Source organism: Durio zibethinus, chromosome 1, assembly GCF_047325235.1.
Source record: "Durio zibethinus cultivar Kanyao isolate XHJ-2024 chromosome 1, ASM4732523v1, whole genome shotgun sequence".
Classification (NCBI taxonomy): domain Eukaryota; kingdom Viridiplantae; phylum Streptophyta; class Magnoliopsida; order Malvales; family Malvaceae; genus Durio; species Durio zibethinus.
The window spans coordinates 12,536,689-12,551,560 of NC_143162.1; positions in this window are offsets into that span (position 1 = coordinate 12,536,689).

Below are 14,872 nucleotides of genomic sequence, written 5' to 3' on the forward strand. Positions count from 1 at the left end.
GGATTTCATGGCTTTATGTGATTTCTCAAAATCAATGTCCAACATTGCTTCTTGATAGGTAGTAGGATCATCACCTATGATAAGCTCATCCTTATCTACGAGAAATTTATATCTTTTAGGAGCTTAGTGAGTCTTACTTGACCTATAGATTTCTTATATACTTTGAGCTTTCAGCTGTACATCTAACTTCTTAGCCATTGACTCAAGTTCCATTCTTTTGTTAATTTATGTTTCTTGAACTTCTTTAAGTTCTACTTTACTCTTATTGTTCTCTTCAAGGATAAACTCTTTTTCCAAGAAGATAACATGTCTAGAAACAAACACTTTTTGTTCTTCAGAGTTGTAGAAATAATATTTAATAGTTTTCTATAGATATCCCTCAAATTTACACTAAATTGATCTAGCTCCAAGCATGTTGGCTTATGTATGCTTCACATAAGCATCACACCCCCAAATCATTATGTATGACAAGTTTGGTCCTTTACCTTTCCACATATCATAAGGTGTCTTCTCAATGAAATTAGATGAACTATTTTGTAAGATAAACAGCTGTTTCGTGTGCAAAACCCTAGATGGATATAAGAAGATTTGAATTGCACTTCATGGATTGAACCATGTCCAACAAGGTTTTATTTCTTCTCTCAAAAATTTCATTGTATTGTGGTGTTTCAAGTGGACTCCATTGTGAAAGAATCCCGTTTTTTTTAGAAAACCTAGAAAATCATGGCTTAAGTATTCACCATCTTGATCAAATCTAAGTGTCATGATACTTTTACCGAATTTCTTTTAAACCTCCATTCTAAATTTTTTATGCTTTTCAAAGGATTTAGACTTGTGTTTCATTAAATACACATAACCATATCTTGTATAATCATAAGTGAATGTAATGAAATAAAAGTATCCTATTCTAGAATTTATGTTCATTGAGCCACATATATCCGAATGTATTGTCCAAGAACCATACTGGTTCTTTCACATTTTTTAGTAAAAAGTGATTCGATCATCTTTCCAAGTAAACATGATTCATAACTTGCATATGATTCATAATCAAAAGGATTAAAGTATCTTTGTTTATGTAACTTTCTGATTCTTGTTTCATTGATGTGATCGAGCCTACAATGTCATAAGTACGATTGATTCAGTTTATCTAATTTAGCCTTCTTAACATTTATATTAAGAACATTATTATTTAATCTAAGAACATATAAGCCGTTATCATACATTTTCGTGCCAAAAATACATCATTTAAATAAAAGGAACAACGATTGCCTTTAATAATAAATGAATATCCATCATTCATACTTAAATAAAAAACTAAAATGATGTTTCGAATTTTGACAGGAACATAAAAACAATCCTTTAGTTCTAAAACTAAACCAAAAGTTAAAGGAAAATAATAAGTCCCCATGGCATAGGCAACAACGCTTATGCCATTTCCAACATGCAAGGGCACCTATTCCTTTTTTGGGCATTTATTCTTCTTTAGTCCATGTATGTCATTACATAAGTGAGAACTACATTCAATATCCAATATCCAAGAAGATATGTCAAAAAAAGATAGATTGATCTAAATCGTAAACAAACTTGAATTAGAAGTCTCTTTAGACATCTTTTCCTTTAAGCTAGCCAAGTAGACCTCATAATTCCTCTTCGAATAACCTTATTTACGATAATGGGGACATGAGCCCTTGTCCTTTTTAATGTTGGTAGCAAGCTTGCAGCTTTGCTTGCATCATTTTCCTTACCAACCTTCTTACTTTTCTTCTTCTTGGTTGACTTCTTCTTGGCCTTAGATGCAAAAACTAGAAAAGCCTTAGGTTTATTCTTAATGGATTTTTTGACAATGTCAAGCATAATCATCAATTATGGTAATGTCACTTCCATCTAATCCATATTGAAGTTTATTACAAATTGTGAAAAACTACTAGGAAGAGATGACGAGATCAAGTCAACACTTAACTCATGATTCATCACAAATCCCAATTATCCAAGTTTTTCTATCCAATAGATCATCTTGAGATAATGTACTTTGACCGAAGTGCTCTCAGACATTATTGTTTGAAATAATTTCTTATAGGTCTTAAACTTCTCAATCCACCTTTGTTTGGTAAACAACTCTTTAAGATGCAAAATTTTAAAGTCTAGGAATTTTAAAAAAATTTTAATTCCCTGAAGCCAAGATCAATCAATAAGATTATAGAAATAACATATATACAAGCATGCATAGTTTTGACTAAAAGTGTTACCTTAAATGCCGAAAATACCTTAGTTCAATTTGGTGATCTTCCAAATAGATTCCAACCCAAAAAGTTGCCTAAGTAATCAGCCTCTAACGATGATCCACATGAACTTTTATGAAAGAACCTTCTCTAAGGTTTAGTAGAACTCAAAGCCACACTATAGCTAGTAAGTGTTTGCAAGATCTCTTGTATTTTCTAGAATGAGCTTTAAATGCTTAGTTGGTTACTCTTACAAAAGGGGATGGCTTGATGTTCTTTTTATAGGGGAAGCATTCGACCACATTAGGTTTAGTTTTCTTGGAATACAAATTTCCACAATTAAACCTATCCTTAGCCAAATGTACCAAACAAATGAAACTTTTTCTCTTGTTTTTATTTCCTCTATTTTTGGGTCTTACTAAAATCAAATTAAGTCAAACTTAGTTTGTATCGATTTTAATATTTCAAAATTATCCTATTACGTGTGACCTATTAGGTTCTTTAGCGTGTTGGTAATAAATACAAGCATTGTAAGCCTTAGTATTTAACTTTGGATGAAACAAATATTTTGTCTTCATCACCAATTCTCCAATTAGCCAATCTTATGTTTATAGATCATGATTAATGCTAATTTTATTGCCACGAACCCCAACTGCTAAAGAAAAGTCAATATGGCTTGACAACCTATCCATGATTGCTTTGTGTATAATTAATATCCTTTCATCACATAGTATCTCGATTTGAACATTGAGTATAGTTTAGTGTCTACTCAATCTTGTTCAACCATGTTAAGTCTTGTCTTTGACATTAACTCACAAATAAGCTTTAGAACAATTCTAAATTCTTATTTTATTTGGGTCAAAAATTTCTTAAGTTAATTCAATAAAGACTAGTTATGATACTATCTTGATCACACAAAGTAATGAATCATATATTGATTACTTCATGCATCATCATGTGCCTTATGTTGTACCCAATAATACTGAATTGGAGTATTCTTTGTTAGAACCATAAGTAAAGTCAAAGTATAACATTCATCATATAAGATCATAAGTAATCTAAAGTCAAAAGATCACTTACACAACCATCACATGAAAATGCAGCTATATACATTATGTGAACTACCATATAGAATTCTCATATCGGGTTATGTTTAGGGAATTTGTTCTTGTGACAAGCACCTATATGTTAGGTTAAGTTTACCTAAACTTTAGCATATGAGATTCGTTGCTTGCTTCATATGTAAAAGCATAACCATGTACTAGTCTTAACAGCTTTTGCCAATGTCTTCTTATTGATAAAACATCGACTATGAACAATATTAGAACATATAGCTTTTATGTAATGATAATCTCATAATTACAATCTTATTGTAATTCTCTTATAAAGCTTTATTTATATTCTGAGGATGTTATCATATAAGCATAAACATTGAAATATATGCATACAAGCTCAATGATAAAGAAATAAGGCCTTTATAAGATATCAAATATCAAAGAACTACAAATATGACATATTTTAGCCAAAATGTGATTCAGCTTGAAGGGCAAATACTAACATTCTTCACCTCTTGCACTTAAATCCATATATGCCTACACATTGAGGACATTGTGCATAAGGATTTTCCATGATATAGGCAACCCCACCAATAAACTTAGACCATTTTTCACATTTTCATCCTTATTGTCCTTACCTTATGTGCATAAGGATCTTTCATTATATAATTAGCAAGTTATGTCACATTTGGGAGATAAAAAAAATGAAAAAAGAATGAAAAAGAAAAGGAAAAAGAAAAAGACAAAGACAAAGGAAAAGGAAAAGGAAAATAAAATACTAATACTAATACAACTACAAATAAAAAAATCAAAATTATAAAAAAGGGAAAAGTTCAAGATAGGGGTTGATAAAGTTTGAAAGCTCTCTAATTAGTCCTAAGCTTGTAGTGCATGACTAGGGTTCTTGAACCTAAAAATCCTTTTTATCCTACCTCTACCCTCATCTAACATTACAAACTAGCAAAAACCTAAGGATCTTGAGTTTAGTGTTGGCCTAACATTAGTGAAGAAATGTGTGAAAGGCAAAGTTATGGAATGTATGTGCACTTTCATTATATTGTGTTAATTCTATGGTTACATATTCATAGCTAGATTGCATTTAGTGATATGTTTTGAATATTGCACACAATGGAACTTTTCTTAAGGAGATGGACATTCTAAGATAATTCTTATGATTAGCCCTTATTTAGGATTTACCTTAAGCTATAATCATCATGCAATTTAAGATTTAGTTTTTGGCTAGTTCAAGCTTTTGATTTGAACACTATTTTGTTTGTTTTCTAATTAGTTTTAGGTACTAATTTCCTATACCTTTTAAGTTCATTTTTAGGTTTACTTTAAAGTCTCTAAATTAGTATTATAGTCCATTTAAGTTCTAGGTCAGTCCCATAGCATTTTTAGTTCATAGGTTTAGTATATTTGCATTTTACATGTCATGGTTTGCACTTAAATTTTCTACATGTTTTGGTCAGTTTTGGGGAAAGTTTTCAAGCATCATTTTAGTCCTTCTTTATGTCCATTTAAAGGTAGTTCAATTAGTTTTACAGTACCATATAGATTTACGTCATTTTTTAAGCATTTAGCTTATTAGGCTTAGTTTCATATCCATTGCATATTTTAGTTTTCCTTGCAATTTTATGGTCTTTTGTTTTGGTTCTAATTTTAAATGTCATAGTTTTTTTTGGTCCTATTTTGAGTTTATTTTAGGTTAGTTCAGTTATTTAGATTTTGGATCCATTTAGGCCATATTTTTATTCGATCAAGTTAGTCTAGGTAGCACGTTACCTTCATTTAGGTGTTTGATCATTTTTACTTATTTCAGGTTGTTTTCCCAGCAATTTTTCATGTCATTCTCATTTAGATTAGTGCAACTTTAATTCTGGTCACATGCCTTAGGGTTTAGGTTGATTATTTTAAAGGTTTACATATAGTATATTAGGTATTCAATAAAATACCCCAAAAACCATTTGCATAATTTTTACTCAATTTTTGCTTAGCTTTTAGGTAATATTTAATTTATGTTTTTAGGAAATTATTTTATATGTTTCCATGTCATTTACATGTTTAATTTTTGTTTTATACATTTAATGCATTTAGGGCTAAGTTAGAGTTTTAATTTAATTAATTTCAATTAAAAATGCTAATTTTCCTTTTTATGTTTTATTAGGTTAAATTCAGTTTTAAATTGCTATTGTCGAGGTTTTGTTTTTCATCTCTACTTTCTAATTACAGTTTTATTTCATGCCTTTAATTTTGTTTAGTCTAATTTCTAGTTTTTGTACCAATTTATTTTTACTAGCTATCTTTTTTAGTAAATATCCATTTTAGGTCCTTGCTTTCCATAATTAGTAGTAATTTAGGTTTAATTATTTAGTAATTTTATTAGATCAAGTTTAAAATTCTCATATGACCAAATATATCTGAATCGTTAAAATCAATACTTACTCTTAGGTCTAGACTTTCTAGATCTCTAAAGAGATAATGTCCGCAATACTTTCAGTTTTATTATTTTTATGATCCATACACTTGCAATACCCTTGAAAAGTGAGCAACAATGTTAAAATTAGTTCAATAATATTAAATTATTATTATATTTATATTAAAATAATAAAAAAACTATTACAATGATATGTAATAGTAAAAAATTATTAAAATATATTTAATATTAAAGTAATATTAATATTAAAATATTACTAATTTAACATTTAGTATAAAATATTATTAAAATAATATTAAATATTAAAATATGATTAAAATAAAATTTAGTATTAAAATACTATTCAAATAATATAAAATAATAAAAATTATTAATTTAATATTTAATATTAAAATAAATTTAAAAATAAAAAATTAATTAAATAATATTAAAATACTATTAAATTAGTATTTGATAGTTAATATTCAATATTATTAAAATAATATGAAATATTATAATAATATTAAATAATATTTTGCATAAAATATTATTAAAACGTTAATATAATATAATTAATATTTAATATTATTAAAACGAATATTTAATAATAATACTAAATAATATTTTGCATAAAATTTATTAAAATGTTAATATAATTTAATTAATATTTAATATTATTAAAATTAAAATTTAATATAAATAACTTATTATTTAATATTGTTTTATAATATCTAATATAATTAAATAATGGTTAATATTATTAAATAAGTATTTAATAATATTAAATTAATATAGAATATTATTAAGTTAATACAAAATATTATGAATTAATATTTAATATGATTTAAATAATATTTAATTTTATGAAATTATTTGAAATATTAATCCTTCATATTAATTAATAATATTTAATTATTATATTAAGTTATTATTAATATTTTATTCATTTTTTTAATTAATAATTTTAATAATAAATTGCAAGGGTAAAATAATCTTTTAAACTAATTCCATCTATATTTTTTAACTAACCAAACATATTAAGGAAGCACTTGTTTTGCATAATGTTAAATTCTGGAAGGAAAAGTGGTTTAGGGGAAATGTGATATTAAATAGGAATGTATGATTCTTATTTTTTTTTACTTAGGGAATATAAGATTAACTAATAAAGTCTTTTACTATATTATTCTTAATAACACGTGAATAATACGTGATATTCGTAATATTGATATGTGAATAACACGTGGTACGTGAATAACATGTTTTATTCCTTAAAACTAAATAATTTTAAAAAATAAATTTTTATATTTTCAATAAATATAATCTTACAATTTTAATTATTATCCTAACGTCATTGGTTTTAAGTAGAGAAAACACATGGATCAACCATTATTAAAATTTTACGTGTAATAATATTAAGTATATGTATTTTAGATTTTACATGTAATAATATTAAATAAAGATATTTTATGTTTTATTTTTTTCATATTTTAGACAAAATTATATTTTTTATCTTAGAAAAGTCATCTTTTCAATAAAAGGTACATTTTTATCTTAGAGACGTATTCATTATTGAATTCTTAAAAATATACTTTTCATGTTTTCAACAAAAACTACTTTTTTATCTTAAAAATGTTGTCATTTCAGTAAAGGCTTTATTTTTATCTAAGAAATTTCATCTTTATTGAATTTTTAAAAAATATATTTTTCATATTTTCAACAAAAACTGCGTTTTTATCTTAAAAACGTTGATCTTTTCAACAAAATGTTTTTTTTATCTTAGTAATGCCATTTTTATCAAATTCTAAAAATTATATTTTTCATGTTCTCAACAAAAATTGTATTTTTATATCTTAGAAATGTTATATTTTCAACAAAAATTACATTTTAATCTGAGATATGTTGTTTTTATTAAAATTTAAAAACTATATTTTTTCATATTTTCAATAAAAGGCTATGTTTCACATCTTAGAAACGTTATTTTTGTTAAATTCTAAAAAATATATATTTATTATTTTTCAACAAAAACTATGTTTTTTATCTTAAAAATATTATCTTTTCAATAATGATTACATTTTCTGTTTTAGAAACATCATTTTTGTTGAATTCTGAAAAATATTATTTTCATATTTACAACAAAAACTGTTTTTTTTTTATTTTAAAAATGTTGTTTTTGTTAAATTCTAACAAATAATTTTTTTTTCATATTTTTAATGAAAATTACATTTTTATTTTAAAAATGTCATCTTTGTTGAATTATGAAAAACAATCTTTTCATCTTTTCAACAAAAATCATGCCTTTAATAATGACTTTTGTGAGGAGTTTAATAGTATTGTGTTAAAATGTGATCTTTGTTCAAAATATATTAAGAAAAAATTTATTTTTATAATATTTTATTGATAAAACTAAAATGTATAGAGATTTACAAGTTCAATTTTTTTAAAAAAATTTGAATTTATTTGAAGTTGGTATCTTTTATGTGTATTTTCTTGAATTTTAGGCTTTTGTATTTGGAATGTGATTTACATGCAAAACCATGCAAAATGATGTTCAGCCAGGCAAGATGAAGATTTAGCCAAATCCTTCTGTGCTAGGTTTCCTAAATTCTACTTGAAGTAGGAATCCTAATGGCACTAAAACTCCTAATTGTATTCAATTTTTCCATTTCCAAGAGGACTTCCACATACATGTGACAATTGAAGACTTTTATTCAAGTAAGGACTTTATAAAGCATTCGACTAAGAGAGTTTTAATTGCACAATGACTTTTTTTATCACTATTGAAAGAGTTGTATTTAAAATAGGACTTTTTTATCTTTGTTCTTAAGAATTTAAATGTGAAGCAAACACATTGTCTTGATAAACCATGTTTAGTTGAAAAATCAGGGAAGGTGTCTAAAAAAGGAAGCAGAGGTTCTTCACTTCACTTGACATAGTTACGCTTAGGTTTCACCAACTTCGCGTCGAGTTCACTTCAGTGAAATCTTGTTAAAGCAAACCAACAGTTGATTGAACCTTAAGACGGTAGCGAAAAGAACCTTCTAGCTAACCGGGTATTTTTAGAGCTTTCTTTATTTTCAGTTACAAAACCTTTAATGCATTCTTTAAGTTTTCAAGTTCTTTTATTCTTTATAAGTTTAAGCCATAGTTCTTTTATTCATGCAAGCTTTTAATTTATGCAAAATTTATTGACCAATTGTTTCTTTTATGCAATCCAAGTTTCGATTAGTTTAAATCTTTATTTCTTTTAAGTTTCAACCATTGTTTCTTCAGATCTAGTACCATTCAACCTTAATCCAAGGTTCCTAGCAACAATTGGATATTGAGATCTTGGCTTACATAAGTTTTTTTTTTTATGTTACTAATTTATTATTCTTACAATCAACCCAATCTTTCCCTAGTTTAGATATAAGGCTTATGGTAGTTGTCCTCTTTAGCACTTGAATCCACCCAATAATTCAATTCTGTAATCATTGTGGGATGATACTCGATTTCATTACTTTATTACTTAATTACAATCTGTGCACTTACGAGTATTATAAAAGGTAGCAATCGTTTATAAAAAATTACTATGTTTCTAAGGTGTATAACATTGTTTATATAATCTAAAAATGCAATTAAGTGAGGGAAATGGAGGAAACTTTTCACTTTCTCTTCAAAATCTTAAAAATTTTCAAGAAGATGAGATTTTTTATTTCTCTTATTTTCCCACTTCTTGACACTGATGGAAATCTTAAAAACCTTAGTAATCATATTCTCGTAAATCAAACCAAAGAATTAAATTACAAAAAATAAGTTTTGGGAGGAAAAATTACTTTCTCTCACACCAAATGTACTCCGATACTAACTCTTCCTCTATTGCATTCTAATGAACCAAACTTCATAATACATATTCTATTCTATTCCTCCCTTTTTTATTTCTCTATTCCCATAGAATACCAATTCTATTCCCTTTGATTCCATTCCATGAATGAAAAGTTCCCTTATAAATTTTTGTTTGAAAAAAATAAAGTATAAAAAAAGTTTAGTAAAAAAATAAAGAAACACAACTTTTAAGAGTTATTTTATCAATTAGCTTTATTTTTATTAGGTTAAAAATAGTAGTCATAATGTATAGATCCATAAACCTACTACTTGACATAGATTAGAGGAGTCACCACCAATCTTTTTTGTTTAAGTGTGATTGACCACATAATTGAATCTGTCCTATCTAAAAAAGAGTCCCAAGATTGACTTGGGTATCTTTAAATAGTAAATTCTAATCTATAAAATCAAAGTTTAGATAGGGAGTACGATTACACATGGGAAAGGTTATAGCACCCATCAAAAAATGGTACCAGTTAGATGTTAGATTATCCAAGCCTTGATCATATTTGTGATTTATCATATAATTTAATATTGAAAATGTACTTTAAAATTGTCCCAATAGTTTGGTAGTAATTTAAGACAATTCTTTCACCTCAAGAGTATTCATAGAGACTAGTGTCATAATCTAAAAAGTCTCCGTCATCAAATTTATTAAATTATTTTATTTAAAAAAAAGTAAGTCTCCCAATAATTTAGTAGAACTTACTTTGAAGCAGATCTCCTAATAGTTTGGTGAGATTTTTGTATGAATTTGGGAATTAAGTCTCCTAACAGTTTGGTAGGACTTAATTTGAATCAATCTTCCAATAGTTTAGAGGATGAATATTATTTTTTATTTGTTATTTTTTAAAAACTGATTTATGAAAATTCCCAATAGTTTAGTGGATTCCATTTAAAAAATTAAATCCATGAAAATTCTCCAATAGTTTGGTAGAATTCATGAATTTTTTTTGTAAAGATTCTTATTGGAAAAAGATTCTTTTATTCATTTATTTTTTTTTTTTTGCTTTTTTTTTCAAACTTGCTTGAAAAGATTTTTTTTTATCCTTTACTTTTGGTTTTTCCAAAAAATATTTTTTTATTTTTTTTAAATAGTGGAATAAAAAAACTAAAAATAAAAACTTAAGAAAATAAAAATAAAGAAAATGAAATCGAAAAGTAAAATAAAACCTATGATTCGGGTCGGGTCAACGTGCGGGTTGTGGGTCAGAGCGTGGATCTGGGCATGCTAAAACGACACCATTTTGAGCTACTATAAAAGGCACTACCCAACATTTTTCTCAGAGTCCCCTCTACTTTTCTCTCTCTCTTTCTCCAACCCAAATCCTTTGACCTTTTTTTAGAATTCCTTAAGAACTCATTGATAAATTCAACTAAAAACTGGAAATCCCATCGGTTTCTAAGAAAGTCATATGAAAATTCAACCAAAAACTATAAACCCCATCGGTTTCCAGAAAACTAGCCTAAATGTGGCCCCAAAATTCAACTAGTCTCTAGACATTTCATCAAAAAATTCATGTTTATGCCAAAAACCCATAAAACCTAAAAATTTCCAAAAAAAACCCAAATTTCCCCAAATTTTCCTAGATATCTTTAGAAAATCTACAAAATCCTAAACCAACTTCCAAAAACCCAAATCCTAACTCACAAACTTCAGATTTAAGCCAAACAAAAATCCAAAATCCTCATAAATTCTTTTCTGTCAAAAATTCTAGAACACCCACTTTCCAAAAATCAATTATTTTTCCTTAAAATCCACCCTCCTATTCTTCTATAATGTTAATCTGATTTATAGGCATCCTTAGAAAAAATTTAGGAAATGAACAAAATCAATCTAGGCTTGAATCCTAAAATTTGATTCTGTCTAAGCCTTAATTTAGGATTTTGATTTGGTCTCAATTGAATTTGGTTAGCTATTCAGGGTTGATTCATCATTAAAAATATTTGACTATGAGATTTTGATCTAGCTTATTTAGTTTCCATTTCTAAAATTCTTGCCAGAAATTGAGAAAGAAAGGAAAAAAGAAAAAAATGATAATAATAATGATATTATAATAATAATAATAATGATGATGATGATGATGATATGGTACTATACAATATACTAATAATAATAATACTATAACGCAATTTAATTGACTCTGGACATGATCTGATTGACCCCAGACATAAATGAGTGTCTACAACTATCCCTCTTTGCACATTCCTATCAGACAAAGATGGTGCAAAGACCTAGACACCCGTTCTGTTCCAACCTAAAAGTCAAATCAGTGAATAAAATTGATTGGGACGAAATCACGAGTCATAAGAAATAATCTGAACTAACCCAATATCGAATGATCAAGATGAAACCATAAGTCAAAAATGGAGTGACGAGGACCAAGTTAAGGTCAATGATAAAACCACAAGTCATAAGAAATGATCTGGACTGAGCCAAGATCGACTGATCGAGATGAAACCATGAGTCAAAAAGAAAGCAACTAAGATTGAATTGAGGTAAAAAATAAATGATTGAGATGAAACCATGAGTCATAAGAAATGATTTAGACTAAGCCAAGATCGAGTGACTGGGGCAAAACCACAAGTCAAGATGAAGTGGCCAAGATCAAGTCGAGGTTAAAAATAAATGACCTAAAGAAACCACAAGTCATAAGAAATGATCTGGACTGAGCCAAAATTGAGTGATTGGGGCAAAGCCATGAGTCAAAAATGAAGTGACCAAGATTGAGTCAAGGTTGAAAATAAATAACCAGGATGAAATCACGAGTCATAAGAAATGATCTGGACTGAGCCAAGATCGGGTGATTAGGCAAAACCACTAGTCAAAAATTAAGTGACCAAGACTGAGTGGAGGTAAAAAAATAAATGATCGAGATGAAACCACAAGTCATAAGAAATGATTTGGATTGAGCCAAGATCGGATGATCGGGGTGAAACCATGAGTCAAAATGAAATGACCAGGATCAAGTCGAGGTCAAAAATAAATGACTAAGATAAAACTATGAGTCATAAGAAATTATTTAGACTGAGTCAAGATCAGGTACCAGGGTGAAACCATAAGTCAAAAATGAAACGACCAAGATTGAGTCGAGGTTGAAAATAAATGACCAAGATGAAACCATGAGCCATAAGAAATGATCTGGACTGGGCCAAGATTGGGTGACTGGGGTGAAACTACGAATCAAAATAAGGCAATCAGGATTGAGTTAAGGTCAAAAATAAATGATCAGGATGAAACTATAAGTCATAAGAAATGATCTGAACTAAGCTAAGATCGAGTGATGGGGGTGAAACTACGAGTCAAAATGAAGTGACCAAGACTGAGTCAGGGTCGAAAATAAATGATTAGGATGAAACCACGAGTCAAAAAATGATCTGGATAGAATCAAGATAAAAAATGAATGATAAGTGATATTGCAATGATGCAAATACATATCTTATCTAAGATGCAAATGTAAACACAATGTATATAATGCTGATGTCATAAAATTTCAATTGTGGTGACAAGGTTTTGAAGACTCCACCAATTTTTCTTAGCTTCTTGGTATTAATAATCTTAAAGCAAATTTTGTCAACTGATCTGATTACAACTCACAGGTCATGTTAACCAATCTATCATTGGATTCATCATTTGAGTCAAATTGTTTGCCCTTTTGTAAATCATTTCTCATGTTTTTTCATTTATCTCATCTTAGACTTCTTTCAAAAGAATGTAAAACTCTTTATGAAACATGTCATTCATTTACTTGCAATCATTCAAATTAGTGACAGACATGATACATTTCCTCGATTCATTTAAGGAATGCTCATTTAATGAAGACTAAGAAAAATAGGTCTTTATTATTGAAGGAATAAAAGGTAGGGTCAAGAACAACTCAAGGGTGAACAAAGGTAAAATGCAATGATTTATTCGATTAAGACATTAACATCCAAAGTAATGATTGCCCAGATAATTTTGAACTAAAACTTAGGATCATCTTTCGAAAATACATTCCATTAATATCTTCAATCTTTGAACCAATCATTGTCTCCATCTCGGGATCTTCACATGAAGTTATTTTTTTTTTAGTTTTCATCTTTACTTAAACTGCCATTTCAAGTTTTTAGTTTAAGTCTTTCTTTTTTATGCTTTGTTTCTTTTCTTTTTTTTTTTAATTTTTTTACCCTTCTTCCTTTTTTGCTTTTTCCTTTTTTTTTCTTTTTATTCATCAATGACACTTTAATCAAAGCTTCACATAATCCAATGGCAAACCTACCCCAATTCACTTTATGATTCTCCAAATCAAGTATTCATATTTCATCAAAATGGACTTTTAAGGGATGTAATGTAGGCTAGGGTAAAGGGTGCCAAAAAAGGAATAAAACAGACCTAAATTGTATTTGAAGGGTAAGCAAACCAATGATCATTTCTTCATGTGGAGCACTTTGACATTTTACCCCATCGATTTTTCTTTCTTTTTTTTTTTTTGCTTTTGCTTTTTTTTTTTATGGATGTTGGCATTTTGCCCCATTTAATTTCTCCTTCATTTTTCTTTTTTTTTTCTTTTTTTTTTTCATTTGCCAAAACACTTGAGCACAAAAGGGCTTTGCCCCTAAAAATGAACAAATCTCTCAAACTTTGCCCCTTAGTGTAGGGGTGATCCTTGGTTAAGGTAAAAGAAATTTTTAACAGGCTCAAATGGGGTAGTAAGGGATAATTTTATTTTTTGAAAGATAGAAGAAAGATGGTCATTTCTCATTTCAAACATGAATACTTTCAATGAAGAACATTCATTGACTAAGATAAGTTTGTGAGTGAACAATCACAAATATCATGTGTCACCTCACTTTCACCTTTTAACAAGCTAAACTTTCACCAGAGTTATCTCCTTTTTAATAGTCCTCATGAACCAACAATATTAAATTTTTAAATCAAACCATTATGAATGGTATCGAATCCTGAATTATCATTTTGATTATCTGAACCTTCATTATTTGAAATCAAAGAAATAGACATGCAAAAAGGTATTAAAAGGTAAAAATAAATAATGCGTATTCACATAAAAGAGAAATATAATGAAAATGCTTTAAACATGTCACTTTATTAAAATAATGGAAAATAAAATGAAATACAAGTACATGAAAAGATCCATATTTTTAAGAAGTCTAAGATGATAAGCAGTTCCAATCAACCTCCCTAAAATTATGCCCCTGGAAGTTACCACTGACATTGGATGCCGTGTTTCCACTATTATCAAAATTTATCAACCATTTTTTTATTAGACTTTGCACTATACATTTTAAAGAGATCAATTTTCGGTGGAATGGCCTACCACCCC